At 36.7% G+C, this 23,988-nt stretch overlaps 1 protein-coding gene and 1 pseudogene across 1 annotated transcript in view; one reads left to right on the top strand and one right to left on the bottom strand.

Moving 5' to 3' along the window:
- The window catches only part of FRYL (FRY like transcription coactivator), a 247,908-nt gene that overhangs the window by 172,269 nt on the left and 51,651 nt on the right, over positions 1–23,988 (bottom strand). Inside the window, exons 3-4 of the mRNA XM_040625382.1 lie at positions 17,774–19,101; positions 9,368–9,500 (exon numbers count right to left, since the gene is read on the bottom strand). The gene's annotated coding sequence lies outside the window, so the exon portion shown is untranslated. The remainder of the gene's footprint in view (positions 1–9,367; positions 9,501–17,773; positions 19,102–23,988) is intronic.
- Positions 21,371–22,502, top strand: LOC103672799 (annotated as a pseudogene).

Raw genomic sequence — 23,988 nt, 5'->3', positions numbered from 1 at the left:
GGTCATGTGGTCGCACTCACTTCCAAAAACCCGCGTATTTACACCCTACGATCACTTGGCGGGGGTTCTCCCGAGGAGCACACACACTGTGGACCAAGAAGGAAGCACAGGAAGAAGCGCAGCAGCTCAAGCTGCTGTGAACGGTCACGTCGCTGGAAATCACAGGCTGAAGTTTTGGAATTAGGCACAATAAAAGACCTAGATCCAATTCGTAGCGTATTTTCTAAGACGCAGTGATCCCAGGATAAATGCTCGTCAGATGTGACCCATCTACCTCCAAGTCAAAACTCCGAAAGTTTTTGTAAATAATGAAAGCCACCGTGTATTCAACCATGTGTCGATTCTGCTGCCATTTTTTATAATTTCAAAAACAATGCTACAGAAGAAGCTATCATTCAAACCGAGAGGTGAGGTTATCTGCCCAAGAGAGATGAAGTAACCTGTTCAAGGCCACGCAGCCAGTCACTGTGTGAGCTCAACTCCATCCGGATCAAAGCCCACTCCACTCCTTTCACGGTACTCCACTGCCTCTTTCCCGTCGCTGCTGGAGGTCTTCCCAATAGCTCGCCTGGATCATGAGAATTCTCACAGACGCAGACAAGGCGTGACTAGAACACCCAACAAGGCTTCTATGTCCTCCGATGATTCCAGCCTGAGAAGTGCTCCAAAGGCTCTCTGAAGTCCAGGATGCTGCTTGATTTCATGACACTATGAAAGCCCCAGTGCTTCCAAATCCCACTTGTATAAGCAAGAAAAATTCCTAAACTCCTTCACATATTTACACAAAATATCATTTAGGTCAGGCCAGAAATTCCATAGCAGACGGATTATTACTTGGAGCTTCTTCCCAGACAATGCCTTGCCCACCAACCTTTTTATCACATTTGAATTCCAGACCATTCTCCCATCTCCTTAGGTCTGTTCTCTCTCCGAGCAGCAGTGCCAGAAAAAAACCTCCTCTCCATGTTCTCCCAGGACCTCCTCTAAACTCCCTATTAATGGTCCAGTCTCTGAGGAAGACTTCAATCACTCTTTACCCATCTCTTCCCTTCTAAAAAGAGACTGGCCTGCCATCCCACTCCTCTACCCAATACACGGCCTATCAAACAAAAATGAGCTACTCTGGAGATACAAAATCTGACCACGGAGAGCAACGGTTCTGTAAAAACAAAACTGGAAAGATCACTCATTAAGGAAATCCAATTAATAACAGCACACCCTTTTCTTTACTAGTCAAATAAAGATGGCAGCCTTCAAAACTCAACCAAGAGGGTGGGGCGCCTGGGTGGCACAGCGGTTAAGCGTCTGCCTTCGGCTCAGGGCGTGATCCCGGCGTTATGGGATCGAGCCCCACATCGGGCTCCTCCGCTATGAGCCTGCTTCTTCCTCTCCCACTCCCCCTGCTTGTGTTCCCTCTCTCGCTGGCTGTCTCTATCTCTGTCAAATAAATAAATAAATAAATCTTTAAAAAAATAAAATAAAAAATAAAAAATACATATATATTTTATACATAAAGATTGAAAAACCTCAAACACTGCAGAGAAATGGAGTACGAGGAACAAATGCCTGACTTTAATGCAACGGCTACTACTTAGGAGCCAAAAGACCTCAAATAACTCGCTTAAGCCGCTCTGAAGTTTCAAAACCTTGTAGGACAACCTATCTCACAAGGTTTGCAGGAGGACTCAGAGGACATTTGCTCATTCAACCAGTCACTTACTGAGCAACTACTATGTTCCAAGTCCTACAACATATCAGAAGGCAGAGTCTATGCTCAACTTACTTTCTATTTGAGGTACGCAAATAGGTAGACAAAATTAACTTACTGATAAAGCAAAACAAGAGAACAGTGCCCAGAACACAGAATGTGCTCAAAAGTTTCTTCCATGCTTAATGTTGATATATACTCAGTTCTGTTCAATCATCTCTGTTCTTGGGGAATTATAAAATCAACCTTATAACGTATTTACACTCACTTATTCTTGACTCCAAACAGAATGAACAACAACAAAATTAAGGTTCATTCCATCTGAATAAAAATAACCCAATCTTGGAGATGCAAGGACTTTGCAGCTGTCACAACAGAAGCCTGTGGAAACACACTGCCTGACTCTTAGCATCTGACTCATGACTATGCCTAATAGTCACTGTTCTTCAGTGGTTGGACAACACTGTAGTATATTCTGAATCAGCGAAGGGCATTTTCTCCCCACCAACTTTTATTCTTGAAGACAGATATCATTTATGCCAATTCTACTAATATTTATCAGTGAAATCAGTCTTTCATCACATGATTAGGACTCTACAGCAAAAATATATGGATAGTGAAGCATGTTATAAATAAGATTACATACCATGAACATCTTGATTCCTTCTTTTTTTCATTAAGGAAGTTGGGACAGAAAATAAACGATTTACTTCTTTAACAAAATTGCAACATTACACAACAATACATAGCAGAGTTCCTTTACTATAAATTACAACTGCTGGCTAATCATCTAATCAAAAGGCTCCATTAAAGTTGGAATCAGGGGAAGCAAAGATCAATAGGTCCACTAACGGTTTTATTTTAACTTAAAATATAAAACCCATGATTTATTCCCTAGCATTTTGATAGAGTGCCAAGTCCTTAAGGTGAATTTGCTGATCACAGCATTGTCTGCCTTGCCTAAAGTCCAACCCATATACATCGTCTATGATTTCCAATTTCAATTTCTTCAAAGTGGAAAGGGAAGTTGAAGGTATCTGAGGAAAAAACCCTTCCGATCTTACATACTTCTCTGACCTACATGTAATTCAAATGCAGTATTTTATTTTTTTTTAGAAATTCACTTTTATGGAGTCTGACCAAAGCAGTCAACCTTGTTTACACCAAAACAACTCCTTCTTTTTCAGTCTCATGCTTCACTGAATTACGTAATACCTAATTAAGTTACATGATCACAATTACAAGCATAATTGGCATAAACAGGTTTGGCTTAAGACCCAGCCAACTCTTGGTAAGCCCACACCACTCAACCTGTTGGGAGCAAAAATGGTGGGAAAGGCTTTGGAATGTGTGCAGTGTAGTACAGGCATTTGTTAAGATATTTTACAGAGAAACAAAGGATTTCTGGTAAATCCAGTGAATTGCTTGAGAATTTCTACAAAATTCTTAAAATATTAGGTTAACTTAATATTTAGAGAAAAAAATGAAAAAATGTATCAAAAACAAAGAAGAATGTTCAAAATATCAACCCTGCAAATACCTCAAAATTCTACGCATATTTTGGTTAAGGAAACCCTACGCATCTATAAACACTTCCAGAGTTAAAAGTAGCAGGTAAATTTCTATATATTGCAGACTAGCTCATTCTCAATTGACTCTCTCACAAAAGTATAGTTATCCATCCATATTACAATTTTGCCTAATATCCCTTAGAAAGAACACCTTCCATTTTGAATTAACAAGTAAGTTGGCAACTGATCCAAGTACAAAGCTATGAGATGTCACACTAGTTTCTCTCTAAAAGAACAGCTCCTTCTTTGCATTAGTGATAGGAAATCTCTTCATAATCTTGATTTCTCCTTTCATTCATGAACAAAACTGTAAAACCCCTTAGAAAAACCGTACCCAGTCATATTTGCATGACTCCTGGCTAAACTACTGCATTATCTCTATCCCAGAACCACCAGTAAACAGGAAGTAAAATTCATTCAAGCTGAATTTTTCAAGCAACCTATTTGCACACTGCTGTGAATCATGTGTCTTATTCTTATGTATAATATAAATTTAGTATCAAATCTTGCGATTCAAGAAAAGGAATTTGATCAGTAAATTTAAATTTAAGAACCAAACATTTTAAGACCAAATCTCTGTACAGAAATTGCCAAAGAAGTCCTGTCAATTAATTTTAAGTCACTCCATGAAGCTGAATTTTATTCTTGAAGAGAAAAACCGGCCAAGAATTATTCCGCAAAGAACTTGCAGCCTCTGAAATTTCAGACAACAGATTCTTCAGCACTCCATCATTCTGCTTTGCTTTGACCATGATTGTAAAAAGATACTACAGAAAATTCTAAATCATTAACTTGAGTGTTTATTTGCAAATTAACATAAATTAGCAGATTGTTACACTTTTTTTTTTTTTTGAGAGAGAGCGTGCGCGGGCATGCGCGCACACACAGGCACGCATGAGTGGGGGGAGGGGCAGAGGAAGAGGGGAAAGAGAATCTCAAGCAGCCTCCACGCTCAGTGCAGAGCCCAATGCAGGGCTTGATCTTAGGACTCTGAGATCATGACCTGAGCCAAAATCAAGAGTCAGATGCTTAACCAACTGAGCCACCAAGGCACCCCTAATTATCACACTTTATAATATGTGTGCTATGTTAAAAAAATGCGTAAGACAGTATTTAAATTAAAAGAGGAGTCATTAAACTAATGGGCAGAGCATATTACATTTAAGCATCAAGTCTAACCATACTATTCACGGCACAGTAAAGAAAACCAAATGATTCAAGAGCGAAAGTAAAAGAAAAGTAATTTTCTAATAACTTAAATAACTACACATATAAATATATTAATATGTTTCACATATGCATACACTGCTGAACAAAAAGCTAAGGGCTGAATGACTTACAGATTTTAATTTACATTAAGACACACTAACCCATCAGTGGCCTCACCCCTACTTTGTCCACCCAATTAAGTGAAGAGCATGAAAAATGACTTCTCACCAGTACATTGTAAATGCCAATATATATTTCTTCTTAAAACTTAAAAGCTCCTTATCCTTTCTTTTACATAATTGATATTTTAAAAACAAAATACATGGTTTCTCATAAATACGACCTATTTTTTAAACTGACAAGAAATAGTATTAGGGAGAATACAAAAAAATAGGGACACGCCCTGCCCTGGGGAGCTTAAATTGAGAAATTTTTGAAAGGTTACTTGGCATTGTCTCCCAAAATTTAAAATGCACATAGAAATTTATACTGAGAAGTATTCATACAAAAGTATGAAGTGATATACCAAGAGATATTTATTACATAACTATTTTTAATAACTAAAAATTAAAATCATTCTAAATGTTCATCAATAAGACACTGATTGAATAAATTACTATATCTGCACAATGGAGAGCATTTTAAGTGAGACAGAAAAAGGTTTATAATGTATGAAATGAAAAAGTAAGATAAGAACAGTGGGACAGTAAATCTCGTTATTAAATTCTATAAATAAAAATGTATATGTGCATATTAAAATATGCACAGAACACAGCTATAAAAATATATACATCAAACTTGCAGAGGGTTTACAGAAACTCTCTTCTTTCTACTAAATATTACATTAATTTATATGAGCCTGCATTCATTCCCTAAGATTAAAAAGCTCATACTCAAGCAGAACATTTTAACATTTTGAAGTGTTTTAGTCAAAAATGTAAAAACTTAAAGCATTTTTCCATCATCTTCCCAAAGGATTTTCTTGTCTTTTAATATTTGCTAGTTCCTATATGCAAAACTGATTTTTCTCCTAATACTTAGTAACTATCATCCTCTCAGACTTTAAAAGGTGTTAAATTCAATTTTGCAGGACTATAGGAAACAAAGACATGATGACACAAAATAATAATTATATTCGAAGATGTGACTTTTTTGATATTTTGCCCCAAATATTTACTATCTTCAGAACAAAACAACGGGATATTGATAATTTTTTGTAAGAATGGAATACATTTTTTAAACAAAATTTAAATGGCTTCTGTAGTGATAGATAAAACTCGTGTCTTTTCATTTACATATCCCATAGGTTGTATAATAGCATTTTTTTCAGTAAGTATAACACCTGTTCATCAAAATATCTTCCAAAGATCACCAAGCTTTTTCTTTTATTAATGGCTTTAATCTTGATTTATAGCATCAATATTTCTCCATCTAAACTCAAAACAATTTTGATAGTAAAAAAATTTAAATCAAATATGTCTATATTAAACATTTTTTAATATTTAAACTTGATTTTCAAAATAAAGATTTATGCTCACTAGACTTCATACTTGTAAAAATAATTTTACTTTCCTAAAATATTTTAAAGAATCGAAAATAATAATTTTTACTTTACCTAGTTGTTGATGTTGGTGTTTGTCATAATCTCTGTGACAGAAATGGATTCCATCTTTCTCATCTACAATCTTCTCTGATGAAAGCAAACTAAGACGTCTCATCTTAAGTAACCTTGGGGAGCTTTCCCGAAAACTATCTCTAGTATCCAAAACCACATCTCCCGAGAGAATGGGAGGAACGACTCTCTTTAAAAAATCCATTTTAAGGTTCTTCTGCTTTACTCGACCCACAAGCACATGGAAAGGTGCTTGTACCAACTTCCTGATGAGAAGGTGAGGTACACTATTTGTGTCAAAGAGCAGGGAAATGTCATGTGAACTTAGGTGGTGCCAAACGCCAGGTCAACTGCCAGCTGTTCTGAAGCTGATTTTTAAGACACTTGCTGTTCGTACTGATAACAAACCAAACAGCTATAGCCCATGAAACCGCACTTCGTTCATACACAGACGTACACGTACATGTACAATGGGTGTTAACAGCAATATTGCGACTATAAAATGTTTAGCATTCACTTGGTTTAACATTTAGACTTTGAAAATCTAAGCTGTGATAATGTTAAGACAAATTTACTTTCCTTGGGGCGTGTCTTAAAGAAACTTAAAACTGAAGTGCAAAACAGTAACTTGTATTCAAAAGATAATTCTTATCATTCTGAAAATTCACTGAGACCTCAGAAACGCCAAGTTTTATGGGACATTAAAAGCAGTAATTTAAAACTTTATGCTGTATTGCGAACATTCCAATGTACTTTTAAATACACAAAAAAAATGCGTTACAGTTAATCATAACTATCAATAGTAGCAATGAAAACTTTGGCATGAATTACCCCCCCCCAAAAGAAAAGATTGATAATTTAAAAATATATGGATCTAAAGAATATAAAATTGAAGAATTTCAAGTATAAATACTTAGTTCCATAAACCCAGTCATCAACCTTACATAATTTAATTCCAAATAACTGAGCATTCTACTAAATATTTTAAAATAGCAAAAGCAGCTGATCCTACTGCCTTACTGCCATCCAGAAGCATAACCAAACATGCCAGTGAAAGTGCCTACGTAAGACTTTGAGAACTGAAATTAGAATCTTCTTTTCTTCTTTCCTTTGCCTGCCCTCTGGTGGGGGTACAAAGTGAGCAAAACGGAAATAAACAGAAGGATCAGGTAAGGGAGAAGAAGGAAATAAATAGAAGGATCGGGTAAAGCGTAAACTCCCTAAGTAATCAAATTTATGACTTTGAAGGATATACATTTTAATAACAAAAAAACAAACCTGATTCACTCAGTGGAACACAAGCACAATCTCATTCTTCTAATACTCAACATGAAGAAAATAATTTACATATTTTAAAAGATGAAGCACAGAAGAGTCTATATAGATATCAGGAAAAATTGTAAAGGGGCGCCTGGCTGGCTCAGTCAGTAGGGCATGTGACTCTTGCTCTCAGGGTTGTTAAGTTTGAGCCCCATGTTGGGTATAGAAAGTACTCTTAAAAAAAAAAAAATTTTTTTTTTTTTAAATTGTAATGTATGGGGCATCTGGGTGGCTCAGTTGGTTATGCATCTGCCTTCAGTTCAGGTCATGACCTCTGGGTCCTGGGATCAAGCCCCACGTCGGGCTCCCTGCCCAGCGGGGAGAGTGTGCATCTCCCTCCCCCTCTGCCACTCCCCGTTTGTGTGTTCTCTCTCTCTCCCTCTATCTCAAATAAATAAATAAAATGTTAAAAGAAAAACTGTAATGTAAAAACAAGCAAATTCCTGGTTCTGAATTGTTGGGTGTTTAATCCTTATTCTTCTACCACATAATTGTGAAGTCAATTTTTTATTTCATTCATTTAAAAGATATTAATCGGAGGTCCTCTACATGTAAAGCAGTAATATATTATTAGGTTCAGGGAAAATTTAGAGGATTTATTAATGCATATCCTGTTTCAGGGAATCCTACAGTAAAAATGAAGGAAAAACAAGGAAATCAAATGAAAGATGTAAATTTTTTACCCCAAAGTAGGGCCATACTTACTAGAAAACAATGTGGACTTTTAAAAAATGCTCCTAAGAAGGGGATGCTCTCTTAACCCTTCAGCGTAAAGGGATAAAAACTAATATCTGAACAGCCTATTTCCCACACACAGGAAAAAACAACTGGTTAGAACCATAATCCATATGTCTTTTTTTTTTTTTAAGATTTTATTTATTTATTTGACAGAGAGACAGCCAGTGAGAGAGGGAACACAAGCAGGGAGAGTGGGAGAGGAAGAAGCAGGCTCCTAGCGGAGGAGCCTGATGTGGGGCTCGATCCCATAACGCCGGGATCACGCCCTGAGCTGAAGGCAGACGCTTAACCGCTATGCCACCCAGGCGTCCCCATAATCCATATGTCTTAAGAGCTGAGAAGCTATCACTGTGTCTTCCAGGGTCTTTTCCCCCTCCTCTCTATAGATAGGATCACATAATTCTTTACAACTTTGGTTTATGGTTCTCTTCGGGTCCCGTTACAGGTCCCCCTCATCTTACGGAGTCCAGAAACAGTGGCTTATAACACAAGCTAATTACAGAGGGCAAGTTACCTTCATGTTTGTTCATATACAAGATAACCACCTGTGTCTCCGTTAACCCCACGGTTCTCAACTGCACTTTCAACTGGGGACAGGAAAGGCAAGGATGAAGTGTTACAGAAGTCACAAGATTCTTCTCAGATTTCTTTCATTCCACAAGTGTTTGCTGAGCAGCTTCTCTAATGGCCTGTGCAACGTGCAAGGGCACTGAAAATAGGTCTCTGTTCCCAAGGAGCTTACTATATTTATGAAGAAAAAGAAACTCTCACAACTACAGTTCTTCCTGTAGGCCTAACCAAAGCTTTGTTAAGCCTGAATTGCAGTTTGATTTCCTCTGCCTAATCTGCTTCCTAACCTCCTCTCTCAGCAGGTGTTGATCCCTAACAAACATCCTGGAAGCCAAACTTTTTCAGCATCAGCTTCAGAAGGACCCACCCTGAAACATACAGCAAGGAGGAAAGCATGGCATTCTAGTGACAAGACTGTACCCATCGGTAGCTGAATCTATGAGGAGGAAGGGCCATAAAGCCTTGTTGCTTGTTGATATTTCTAAGATCTTTGATTGATTATCACAACTTCCAATTCCCGGTACAGTAGTCAGGATCAAGAAATTATAACAGAAGTTAGTCACTCACATACAGCATTTAAAAATCTTTTTAGACTGCATAGTCAATATTTAGCCTTTAGAATATTTATTATAATCTTACCGGAGAGCTCAAGACAGCAATTTCTTGGTGGTAACTTGAATCATCTAATCCTGACTGTGGGACTCTTGGAGCAGTTTTGAGAGTTAAGCATTTAAGTGTTAATCATCCAAGATTCAAATAAATGGCTTCAGCTCTAAAGGAAAACAAAATACAAGATGTACACATAAGACATGTTTCTAAGTACATTCGTATTGCTCATACCATCTTTACTTCTGAATAGATTATATAGCAGAGTCATTAGGATTGCCAGTTATTTTCTTTCAATAATGTTGCATTACATTTTTTTCTAAATCTTTATTGTGAAAAAATTCAAATGAATGCAAAATTATTGAGAATAGTATAATGACCCCCACCCTTATTAACTCCTAGCAAATCATGTCTCACTGACATCTCATGCATCCCTTAAACCTATCCCACCACTCTGGATTATCCTGAAGCAAATTCCTGACATCACACCACTTCATCTGTAGATAATTCTGTACACCATCTCTTTAGGATACAGATTTACTTTTTAAACATAAGCCAATATCATAATATCTATAATTAACTAATAATAATTATAACATCAAATACCAATCAGTGCTCAAATTTCCCCAACTGTATCAGAATTTTTTTTTTTTAAGTTTGTTCTAATCCAGATCTAAACAAAATCCATACAGGCAATTGTTACTGGGTCTCTTAAATCCCGTTTAATCTACAGTTTCCCCCCTTCTTTCTTCTCTTCACAGTGACAAGTAATGCTTTTACTAGCCAATGCTTGAACTAACATGTCAATACCTTCATTATGCAATAGTATATTTAATACATTTTTATTTTATTCATGAAAATAAACAGATCTGCAAAGTAGTTCATATACCCATGAGGCCTGATATTTACCTCATCTACAGAAAAGTTATGGGATACATATTTTTCAAAGTCCAGTTATATTAACTGATAGAGTCATGTGTTATAAGTCATTATACCACATCTATAACAACTGGATGGTTACTAAGAATGAAACCAATGACCACAGGTAGTTATCCTTTTACTATATATAAGAACTCATGTAATTATACACATTCCACGTTTTTATTACCATTAAAAGTCTTGGCATTTTTCAATAGCTAAATAGGCCACATTTTAAATCTGGCATTGAAAATTCAAATTAACTTCACTTGAAATCATAACTGGTTTCTTACTATTTTTTTTTCTGTTTAATGAATTTAATCCGCAACCCAAGAGAATGGACTAACTACTCTCTGAAATATTAATTTTGTACTTCACTTTCTTAATTTAAAATTCCCTTAGTCAAGTTAGAAAAATAGGATATTCCATTTGCTGACAGGCATAACTGATTAAATCATGATTAAAACCAAATCTTTGAAGCCAAAGAACTTCTAAATATGAATAAAATACTAATTCATATACACTTATTCATAATCAATATCATTCAGAATTACTGGAATTTTTGCCTGCCCCACCAAATATTTCTGAATCTGTAAACAAAATGATATCTACATTCTGCCATAATTCTTGATACTTTTTTGTCATCTTAGGTTCATGGAATCATTTCTCCCTCAAAGCTTATATGACAAACAGCATATCTTTTCTGTCTATAGTGGGTAGTACAGTCATGGAATGGTCTGTAAATTTAATGAAATTTAAACATTCACTTCATTTTCTAGGACAAATCACAAAACCAATTACTGCTAAAGTACAACGCAGTTTTAGGAACACTACTACAACTTCAGAGGACCGATTTGTACCAGCATGCCCAGGTCTTTCATTTTGCTTCACTTTGGAATTTCTTGTTCAGACGTAGCAAAAGCTAATGCCATGCTTTTTATAAAAATGTGTTTTCTCTTCCTGTAACCGCACTGTCAGAGCACTGCGTCATCTCAAGACTTCCCAATGTCTGTCTAGAACTTTCAATGCCTCCTTTAATAGATGCACAACCTTCCTATTTCCAACTTTCATTTTTGATAAAATAAGCACAGGTCTTTGGTTACTCTGGGAAATAGTTGGTTTATACCCTTCCATTATGGATTATAAGCATTTTTAGCCGGGGTGGGTTTTATTGTTTTTGTTCTGGTTTGGGGTTTCTTTCTGCGTGTCAATTGTTTTTTCTATCTTCTGTCCATATATATTACTTAACATGGGACTCATTTTAATTTTCCTTTTACTTGATTAATTTGGAGACTATTTTATCTACAAACAGAGTAATTTCTATTACTACTCTGATAATACTACTTTTGACATGGTTAAGGTCAAATAGGTTGTAACTGTGGTCACAGGGTACACATAATGCTACAGTTTCTTATTTAAAAGAAAAAAGTCATATAAACAAGAGTGACTTGCACAGGTCAGCTGGTATTTGACAACACTGAAGAGACTGTAAATAGCCAAATGGCACAAGCTTTGAAGGAGCAAGGCTTTAAACCTCCAGCAAGAAAAATGGTCTAGAAGCTTCCATGTGCAATAAATAAAGAGGACAGTGGCTCAGCTCGGGTGCTTGGGAGGAGCTCAGGTCAAATGAGGTTCTCCAAGGACAGGCTTGTTTCACTTCAGTCCAAAAGTAAAAGAGAAAGTTGAATGGGTGTTCAAATAGCACATTAACCTCATTTCCTTTCTGAACAGAATTACTAGAATTATAAAGAACAGAAATCTACAAATTTAATGCATCTTAATTATAGTAAGACGCTTGAAGTATATGTCTCTGATAGACAATGATACAGAAAATAATCTCAAGCAAACAGCAAAAATTAAGAGTAAATGAATTTCAGTGATGTTTATTATGATATTCTTAATTTTGTCTATATCCTTCATAATTTGAAAAGGAGAACAAAGCAGTTATGGTGTCTAGTACAAAGCAGATTTGAACCCAACATAAAGAATAAATTAATTATTACATAATTGATGAAAAGGCAGCTTCATAAAGAAATGGAAGTCCCTGCTTACTGTTTTTAAGGAAAAGGCTATTAGAAAATGCCATAGAAATGGTTATCCTGCTGGATAAAAAGATTAGCCTAAGTTACTTCAAAGATTCCAACTCAAAACTCTTAACTTTGACTTCCAGATGTTTTTGATACTTACACAATTGACCGTTGAACAACATGGGGGTTAAGGGCGCTGACTTCTGCACAAAAATCTGCTTATAATTTGACTCCCCAAAAATTGAACTACTAGGAGCCAACTGTTGACTGGAAGTCTTACTGATAACAGTTGATTAACACGTGTTTTATAGGTTACATGTATTGTATACTGTATTCTTACGATAAGGAGAAAAATGTTAAGAAAATCATAAGAAAAAATGCACTTAAGAGTACTGTACTACATTTATTCACAAAAATCCATGTTTAGGTAGACCCACACACTTGCAAACCTGTGATGTTCAAGGGTCAACTGTGCTTGAATACTAAAATAAGTAATGACTAGAAATTCATCATATTTCAACTAAAGAAAGAAACCAGATTGCAAGATATGTAATCTATGAGGGCAAATTCTTGCCCTTCTATTAAAATTATTCTGGGAATCTCACAAGGCCTCTTAAAATGATGCAAAAGACCAAAATGATTCAAATGTTCTGACAGCCTTTTAGAATAAGGATGTGATCGTTTTCAAATAAATTTAGAATAATCACGGATCCTATTCACAGTAGCAAAATAATTATGGAAAATAAAAAATCCAGTAATTTTTATAATCTGCCAAAAATTTTATAAAGTATGAAAAATCAACTCACATATAATCACGTGCAGGCAGCAAACAATTATTCACATATGTATCTTTTATGTCTAACCAGTAAAAATCATTAATATAAAAAACTTACAATCATCCCTTTAATTAACAAAGAAAACTGATGATTCATAAAATCTACAGCCTCCATCATAGTTCAATTTTTAGAAATTCACTTTTTCTCTTATTTTAGAAATGCTATCATTTTACAATTTTTAAAGTGGGTTTGCATTTTACCCTTCTGTCATTCTTTTTAACCTTCTCCCAAATTTCAATTTTAAAGAGTACAGAAACTTTCTACACTACCTAATGTAATCACAAATTATGCTATATTACCTACTAAAAATGCTGTATAATGGTACTGAGCTAAATAGGGCTTTACTGCAAAAAAAAAAAAAAATCTAAATTTCTTGCTGATAAAGCAACGTTCTCTGCAGGTAAATTTGTCAACATTTTGTTGATTTTACATTTTTAGCCAGAATAGCAGTTGTTATCATATTACTTGATCTAATGAAAACTGGCAAAATTTTCCATTCAAAAACTTAAGGGGAAGTTTTGTACAAAGGCTTCATTCATTGAATCAAATGAAAACAGCACCGGAGCACAACATTTTCTAACATGCTGATGAATATGTATGGTTTAGAATATTTTTCCTATTACATTCCCATGTTGGCATAGGGAAAAAAAAAAGGAATTCAGTCACAAAAGCATCATACAAGTATTCTACCTACTCATCTAGATTTGAAAACCAAGAGAAAAATGTTAATTTATTTTTTACTTATTTACTTGATGGAGAGGGAGAGAGAGAGAGAGAGAGAAAGAGCATAAGCAAGGGAAGCAACAGGCAGAGGGACAGGGAGAAGCAGGCTCCCTGCCGAGCAGGGAGAGCCCAGCACAGGGCTCGATCTGGGGACCCTGAGATCATGACCTGAGCCCAAGGCAGATGCTTAACTGACTGAGCCACCCTGGCATTCCCAAGAGAAAAATTTTAAATAAATGTAGGAGCAGACCAGTAAGACATCAACCTCACTAAATCTGGAATGTATTCCCATCTCTAACTTCTACAAATCTATTACTGTAACTATGCCATACATAAATGTACAGAAATCATACATTCAACAAATACTTATTAAGCAGACCTACATGCTAGGAACCAGGGACAGAGAAGTGAATAAAACACAAAAATCCCTGACCTCATGAGGCTTATACTCTAATAGGAGCTTGAGTTTTTTGATGTCATTCCACAGAGAATCTGAAAAAACTGCTGAAGGCCTCTCCTTCCAAAATGCACATATATACTTAGTTTTGCAATGTATGAACCTTTCTGATCCAATCACTAATCATGGGTTAAAAATCCCTGATAAAAATCCTCCTCGTGTTTATTTTCTATCTCTGCTATTTATAGTAGTTTCATAATTTTACTATTCATAGTAAAAAATAATAATTTTCCTCCATTAAAATACCTTTAAATTTCAATGTAATGTTTTCTACTTATTCCAATTGTACCTCTCACAAATTTCTAGTCTGTCAGTTTACTTTTTATCAATATTGGTCTTTCTAGAAAACTCGATCCTAACGTCGTTGGTAGCTTCACGGGGAAATTTTCTGAATTCATTAATTATTCTCTAGATCCCCTTAAGTTAAAATCCCCCTCCCACTGCCCAAGTCTTCTATGAGTCTTTGTAGCAAGGTCACCTATAGAATCTCTTGAAGAAGATATGCTCAAGAGAAAACCACAATAAAACCTTAACCATTTAACACAAACTACCAACTAATGAACCAAAATTTTCTTCTGTTTTTGCTTGTCACAAAAAGAGTGACTCCTTAGGGAAAAAGAGGAAAGGAAAAAAACAAAAAATGGGGAAATGTCTTTATTTAAAAATGCAACATCTAAAATACTTTCTAGGGTCATTAATGAAGTCTATAATCAAGGTGCTGTACCTTTTATATCTATAATTTTTGAAATTATACAATGGAAGTCTCAACTAAGTATGACGCTGAGGTCCTATCAGGTAAAATATCAAAGAAATTGCATGCAAATATATGAATATTTTGTACATTTTTATAAAACAATTTAATAAAAAAGTGGCTGGGCTAATCCAAGTTTTAAGTTTTTCAGAAAAATGAATAAATGACTGCAAGGTCATAAAAGTAAAAGGCCACCATATAAACTCCCAAGTTTGTCACTTCTCTTTTTCTCTGTTTACAGTCTCCAGCAGGCTTAGGAAGCCTGGCTTTCATAAGAGCAACTATGAAAGCACAAATTCCCCTTGATGTGTAGATGATCTATTTCTCCCGAATTTATAGCCCCCAAACAACTTAAGTTTAAGGAGGAATGATCGTTTGTCATCTACAATCTCACAATTTGTATCAAAGTCTTTTAAAATGTCTTATATTCCTTGATCCAATAATTCTACTTCTAAGGCCTTTTTTCTAGGGAGATAATCAGAAGTACACATACAGATTTATTTGCAAAGATGTTCACTGTACCATTATTTCTACGAGCAGAATGCTGCAGAGGCGGCACCGAACAAAGCACTAGTTGAAAACAACCATGGTATATTCAGAAAACAAAGTATGATCCATCAGTTAAAGAACACGTTTTACTAATACGTCACAATAGTCACCATATAGCTTAAAATAAGAAAAAAAAAAAACAGAACCATGTTTACAGTATCTTTCCAATTGTTGGGGAGTTAACGCTACATTTAGAAGCAAAGAATACAGGCACCTGGCTGGCTCAGTCAGAAGAATATGAGACTCTTAATCTCAGGGTCACTGAGTTCAAGCCCCATGGTGGGGGGAGAAGGATAGAATCAAATTGTCTAGGCACTCAATCTCTGTGTCCCCAGAGGGATATCCCTATAAGGATAATAACACCTCTTACAGCTATTATGAGAATTAAGTATAAAAGATGAAAATGTTTAAATAGTGATTGACACATAGTAAGTACTCAATAAATGTTTATTATTTATTAATTTACATCACATATTCTGACAGACTGATGTGCAACACTTCCAAAAACAGTAATGAAGAAATAAAAATCAGTCATAATTCTAACACCTAGAGAGAGCCGCTACTAATTCATGTTAATATCTGGGTTAATTTCTTTCAGGTCTTTCAATATGTACTAGATGTTTTATAAAATTGGTGTCACATTGTATCATTTCTAACAATTACAAAATATTATTTTATAAATATTATGTATATTTAATCATTTCACTATTATTGAGTGAGGTTCAACTCTTCACTATTATAAATAATATGGCAGTAAATATCTTAATTGGTAATCTTTGTATACATCTTTTAAATTCCCTCAAGAAAGAATCTAGAAACAGAATTTCTATCTCAAGTGGTATGAAATACACTCGGCTTCATTCCTCTACCTGTATGGAATGCAGACAGACACCAGGTGTTCAAAAATGCTGATTTCTCCTTTTTCTCCAGGGGCACTTAAAAGATACTAATTTGCTTTCTCACTCTAACTTTTCTATTGTTTTTTGGTACAACTGCTTATCAGGCATTTCACTTTTTTCATTTAGCCTATTTAAAGGATCTCATTTTCCCTTTGTATCACTCTAACATCCCCAACACAATTTGAGTATTCAGAACTTCAGTATCTTCCCCAGAAGGTGAAGATTCTACTTTATAGGTCTAGAAATGAAGTCCTGGTCTTTCAGAAACACATCCTGAAGTATTTATGGATGATGTTTCATGACCAAGGGATTGCATCAAACTACCTGGGAACTGGAGAAAGGGAGCAGGTAGAAGCAACGAGTTGATAAATGTTGAAGCTGAGGATGGGCACATGAACATTCATTCCACTATTCTCTGTTTAGTTTTAGTTTTTGTTTTTAATTATCTTTGGTGGGAGAAATTGTTTTTAAATCCTTAAAAGATATAATTATTAGGGGCGCCTGGGTGGCACAGCGGTTAAGCATCTGCCTTCGGCTCAGGGCGTGATCCCAGCGTTATGGGATCGAGCCCCATATCAGGCTCCTCCGCTATGAGCCTGCTTCTTCCTCTCCCACTCCCCCTGCTTGTGTTCCCTCTCTCACTGGCTGTCTCTATCTCTGTCAAATAAATAAATAAAATCTTCAAAAAAAAAGATATAATTATTAAAATCTATAAAACAATTATAGGTTTAGCTTGTACCATAGGTCTTACAGAATAATTCAATGATCATAAAAAAAAGGCAAGATCAAACATAGTTAAGCCAAATTCAAAAGCGAAGTAAACAACTACAGTATTTAGAATCTCTCAATTATACTTGCCAGTAATTCCCACAGATAAAAACATACTACAATGCCTTTTTCCAAACCATGGCTTCAGCATACCATGCTGATTCTCCAAAACAATATTAGTATTTATATTGTGCATTACAAGAATACAATTATGCCTCTGTATGTGCCCACATGAATATTTGATATGTAGTTTTATTATGTACTAGTATTAAATAATCCAAATTCTCTTGGTGTTTAAATCACATCTTGGTACCAAGTTAGGCACATCGTAAACAACACTTACAGATTAACAGTTAAATCCACCCAAGTGTTTTTTGTGCCCAGAGGCAGTGTCATGGAAAAGAAAAAAAACAATAAACAAAAAAACTATCTCACTGCATGTCTTTTATTCAGATGAACTGTGGTAAAATATCACCTGTGTGTATTTCTACCTGTACAGAAAACAGTTTACCTTGATGTCAGGTCATGACAGCAAGAGAGCGTTGCAAAAAGAACAAGTCACATATCTAGGAATAAGTGTTATCAATGGCTACTCCCCAGGTTTAAAACAAGGGTGAAATGGACGATTAGAGAGAAGTTTCCAAACTCATCACTGCAGTAAAAAAACAAAAACAAACAACAAAAAAAACCATTGTATATAAATGTACTTATATTTTATATAACAACCCAGTATATATATGTGTGTGTGTATGTATATATACGCACACCCACATGATACGCTTGAAATAATAATCTGCAATACACTTTGATAAGTCTCCAAACTATTTTTAAAAAGTGTTATATTCTAGTCACTACCTACTAAAATAATTTCTTGAGTTCATAGTTTAAATCCCTAGAATTAAAAAATGGCCTGCATCTCCTCCTGCTTACTAACAAGGGAGACGAAGAAAGTACTTGACAAGCTACACATCTCAGGCCAGCCAATCATCTGCCTGCTTGAACTCTCTCCCCTGCACAGAAAATGATATTACTACATGTCTGGGAGGATGAGGTGCTGGGGGACAGAAGACACTGAAGTGGGTTGGAATCAGAAGACCGCTGCTTGCACACATGCATGCATACACACACACACACACACACACACACACACACACACACACACACACAAGAAGATCATCTCTTGCATTTCTTCCTATTCTAAAATTCTGTCATTCTAAGAACTGGCTCTGAGAGTATGAGTCCCTAAAGGGCAAGAAATTCATCGTTGCATCTCCCACAGTGCCTAGCGAACTGGCTTTCATAAAAATAATAAAAGCACTAAATAAAAATTAAATTCAACAAATAATATGGAAACCAAGCATAAATGCAAAGGTCTGTCATTAAATGTACGTTATCTACACACTATTAAATGTAAAAAAAAAAAAAATCAATGCTATTGTATATTATCTGAAAACTCATAAGCATAAAAATGTTAAAATATATATTGTGGATGTCTTTGTATGTGCCTGTATATATAATATCTATGTTACAAAGCAAATACTATTCTTGTTACATTGTCCATAAAGGTATAAAACAATTCACTTTAAAATTATTCTAAAACTCAGAATCAAATTAAACACTAACTTTTAGTTTCAATCATACTTTTTTTCCCCTCTACCTGCTTAATGATATTAGTAAAGAAATTAGCAAAACACAGGTCCTGTACAAACAAAAAAATAATAGCAGACAACTGGGCAACATAAAACTTTCATAGTTCAACCATGATTTATAGTACTCCAAAGTTCACCAGTTCTTGGTTCAAATGGTCTCCTCTGCTTTTGTCTTAGAAGGAGTAGTTTTCTCAAAAAAAAAAAAAAAAAATTTCAATGACATCAAAGTTTCTGCCTAAATATATTAACTTTCAATAAATTATTACAGTTTAATTGAAGTGGGGGGAGAAGCCTACATAAAGGATTTCAATTTTAAATCCCAATAAAACTTCTTATAGGGGCGCTTGGGTGGCTCAGTTGGTTAAGTGGCCAACTCTTGATTTTGGCTCAGGTCATGACCTCGGGGTCCAGGGATCAAGCTCCAAATGGCTCCATGCTCAGTGTGAAGTATGCTTGGGATTCTCTCTCCCTCTCCCTTTGCCCCTCCCCCTGCTCTCTTGCTCTCCCGCTCTCTCTCTCTAAAATAAATAAATAATCTTAAAAAAAAAAACTTTTATAAATAAGGACAATAAAGTCAATCTTTATACTTTTTACAGGATATTATAAAATGCCATGTGATGCAACAAAAGACCCCTTTCTCATGACAACCTGAAAAATTATAACACAACTTTCACCTTCTTTCCATAAGATTTGCCTAAAATTCCTAGTAATTTGAGGTTTTGAATTACTTGGGGGAAAAAAATCAAAAATTTTGCCAAAATTAACATAACTTCTGATTTTTAAGTGAGGAAAATGTTTACAAATACATGATTCTTTTAGTAATGAAAACTTTCTTTAAAGATTATTTGAGAGAGAATGAATGGAAGGGGCAGAAGGAGAATCTCAAGCAGACTCTACGCTAAGTGAGGAGGCTGACCTCACGACCCTGAGATCATGACTTGAGCCAAAACCAAGAGTTGGACACTTAACCGCCTGCACCACCCAGGTGCCCCTAAAAGAATAATGTATTTTAATGAGCAATTCCAAATTTCCAGTTCTGATTAACATTTCTCACCTTTTCCCGGATTTCTAAATTTTAATCACTACTAACCAAAATTAAACATACCTTGAAAAAGCTTCATGGAGAAGGACTTGAAATGTCCCTTGAAAGAAATAAAGGAAATAGAAAATTTGCACTGGCAGAAGAGAAAGAAAGAAGAGTGGGTATGATGGGGGTGGTACAGGATACAGGATGGGATTAGCTTCTCTAGAGGTCTTTCATTAAAAATTGTTAGAGATAATATCCAACAATATTATCGGACCAGTGAATGAGGAGTCTCCACAAGCCACAGGGAGACATGCACTTAACAATGACTAATGGTCAACCCTGAGTTCCCAGGATCTGCTCTAAGTGGTACCCACACAGACACAACCACCACCATCCAGAAGCTTAGAGGCCAGCCAGAAGAAAAACATGATCAGTTTCAGGTGCTTTGACAAAAGTTACCTAAATACGTTCAAGCTACAACCAGGTGCAAACAAGGGAGACAATCATTAATTTAGGTGGAAAGGGGGACAGGAAAGACCTCTCCAAGTAAGTGGGGCTCACGTCTCTGGGGCCAGAAGACTCACTGTATCGACAATCTACAACTCTATGAACAGCTTTGTGCCCCTCTTTGAGGAACTGGCTAGCTGTTGATTAAAACAGCAAAAACAAAAACAAAAACCCAACCATTTAAGTAACCTATTAAGGCTCAAAAAAACACGACTGTAGGTCTGGTGAGCCACAACTTCCCTGTGTGACAAGCTCCGACGTTGGGTGCTATCCCATACCATCCTAGTTACACAAAGGTGCCTGGCTGCATCCCAAAAATGGTTATCTTGGGGACGCCTCCTCTCCATGTTTATGAAAGGAAGGATTGTGTATGGTAAGGTTTACACTGATTGACAGCTCCTCTTGCTCTAGAAATTTATAAAAGATAATAAGCAATTTATTCAGATCAAAATCCTCTGTATGGAAAATAACACATTTCAAAGTTAGTAACAAAACAACATTCCAAATGAGTTTGGTCACCATGGATGACCATATAGAACATGCCACAAAGCTTAAGCCTCCACATTCCAGTACATCCAGTAACTCTAAAAGGATTGCACACAGAAGTCCAAAAACTCCACCCTATTCCACCAATAGGCTTTATTCTTCACAGCGGTTAAGTCAGTCTAAACAAATTACAAATATAGGAGGGTAGAATTCAGAATTGGTTCACTGTACCCAAAGAAATGGTGCCCTAGAAATCCAAATTAATTAAGTAGCCAGTAAGAAAAACAGTAACAACCACTAATTACTGAGGGCCTACTATGCATAAGGAACTAGGTTAGGTGCTTTACACACATCACTTCATTTCAACCCAAACAAACCCATAATCTCTGTAAATGTTCAACTTCGCAGCTATGGAAACTGACAAAGCTACTAAATGAACTACGAATACTGCTTATCTGGATTCTTTTATCTTTCAAAAGAATAAGCTGTTACATGGCGTTCTATGCAATAAAGTTCTCAACCTAAAATGTAACTATGATTTCAACGTTTTTATATTGATTCTGAACCTCAGAACGAAAGCTAGAGACTTCTCTGAAAAAGATTTAAGCATAGTTAGGTAAACTGTGTGTTAATTATTTCATAAAGAAAGAATAAATTTGCCTTATCGAAAGTAAAAAAAAAAAATGGGGGGAAGCCTGCTGTTTTAGGAGGGGCCATTAGGAAGAGCAGTCTGGTGCTCCTTTAGATGGCCTGACATAAAGGAGTCATACTTCCAGCCAACCCGTGCCCCCAGAGCTGCCCTGTGGCTGCCTTGTCCTTCAAGTGCAAGAACCATTTGAAATATCAGCAATGGAAGCCAATGTGACCATCCCAATCTGGCAAGACAAGCCACATGGCGCTACTCACAGTTCAGGAGAGAAGAACTGGGACCAACCTGTCTCTGAAGCCATGTCCCTGGGCACCCCTCGAGAGCCTGCTCAACATGTCTGACCTGTGTCCCTACTCTGGCTGACATCGCCTGGATAGCTACAGATGAAGAAGAGACATAGGCCCAGGTCAGGAGTGACACACAGCCCCTGAGGCACACCTGGAAGCCGAGCCCTCAGACTGTCATGCAGCGCAACGCCTCGGTGCCCAAGCTGCATGGGTCTGAGGAGAGGCTCCTGACCTTGAAGAAGCCAGCCCTGCCAGTGCCCTAAGCCACACCACAGAACTGCAAGATGAGCTGAGCCACCTGCACAGCCAGATTGTGAAGACAGTGGCAGCTGATACAGCTTTGGGTTCATTAACAACAGATTTCTTATCTCCAGGAAGTTTAAATGTCTCTTCTCCCTTACCTTGTTTTAGGATCCTCATTCCACTGTACAACTTCCCTTGTCATTAGTGACATCACCAAGGAGACCAAGGTAGAGGTCCCTGAGCTTCCATCAGTCCCCCTGCTTTGTTCTGCCAGCCCTGAAGGTTGCAAACCAGAATACAACACTCCCTGCGGCTCGTCTGAAGATGACTGTCTCTCTATCCAAGGCCAGCAGCTTTGCAGATATGATGGGGATCTTTTTTTTTTTTTTTAGATTATTTATTTATTTATTCGACAGAGATAGAGACAGCCAGCGAGAGAGGGAACACAAGCAGGGGGAGTGGGAGAGGAAGAGGCAGGCTCATAGCAGAGGAGCCTGATGTGGGGCTCGATCCCACAATGCCGGGATCACGCCCTGAGCCGAAGGCAGACGCTTTAACCGCTGTGCCACCCAGGCGCCCCATGATGGGGATCTTGAAGGACTTTCACCAGATGGAACAGAGCCAAAATCTAGCGCTTATAAAAACCTCAGAGAAAAAAACCTTAATGACAACACACATAAGTAATCTACCTGATAAAGAGTTTCAGGTAATGGTCCTAAAGATGCTCACCAAACTGGGGAGAAGAATAAAGGACCACGGAACCCCACAAAGAGATGGAGAACATATGGAAGTGCTAAACAGAGGCCCCAGAGCTGATGAATACTATAACTGAGCTGAAAACACACTAGAGGGGTTCACCAGCAGACCAGATGAAACAGAAGAAAGGATAAGTGAACTCAAGGACAAAGCAGTGGAAATCTGTTGCTAATCAGAGCAGAAAGTAGGAAAAAAGAACAACAACAACAAAAAAAAGTGAAGATAACTTAAGGGACTTATGGGACAACATCAAGTTGACTAACATTCTCATTACAGGGCTCCTAGAAGGGACAGAAATCTCATTTGAAATAAGAATGGCTGAAAACCTCCCTAACCTGGGGACAGAAACAGACATCCAGATCCAGGAGGCCCAGAGTTCCAAATGAGATGACTCCAAAAAGACCCTAAGAGCAGCAAGAGAAAAATAACTTGCTTTGTAAAAGGGAACCCCTATAAGCATATCAATATACATCTTTCAGCAGACAGTTTGCAGCCCAAAAGGGAGTGACATAATAAATTCAAAATGCCTTAAAGAAGAAAACTTCCAATCAAGCAAAGTTATCATTCAGAATTGGAGAGATTTCCAGATGAGCAGAAGCCAAAGGAGTTTATCACCACTAAGTCAGCCATACAAGAAACGTTAAAATGACCTCTTTAAGCTGAAAAGAAAGAGCACGAATCAGTAAAGGAACACATATCAAACAGTAAATCTCACTGGAAAGATAAATATAATAAAAAATAATGGATTTATCATCTATTATTAATCTTAAAAGTAGTAAAAATAACTATGAGTACAATAATTAGTTAAGGGATACACAAGACAAAAAGATGTAGGTTCTTTCAGCACATGACCACCCACCACCACGGCTGCTTTCTGCTGCTTTGGTGCCTCATCCAGAGCTGGGGCCTTAGGCCTAGCCTCCTATGGGACGCACAGCACCCAATTTCCAGATGCCTACGGGAAGGAGCTCTTTGACAAGGCCAACAAACACCACTTCTTACACATCCTGGCCCTGTTGGGGGTGCCCCATTTACGGCTAGTCTCTGGAACCACCTTATTCTGTACCAGTTTTTACTATCAGGCCCTGAGTGCAGACCCCAGTGCCCAGACTTTGGCCCCTG

Source organism: Ursus maritimus, unplaced genomic scaffold (genome assembly GCF_017311325.1).
Source record: "Ursus maritimus isolate PB19 unplaced genomic scaffold, ASM1731132v1 scaffold_8, whole genome shotgun sequence".
Classification (NCBI taxonomy): Eukaryota; Metazoa; Chordata; class Mammalia; order Carnivora; family Ursidae; genus Ursus; species Ursus maritimus.
Note: the sequence above shows the minus strand (reverse complement) of the source record. Positions and strands in the feature narration are given on the sequence as shown.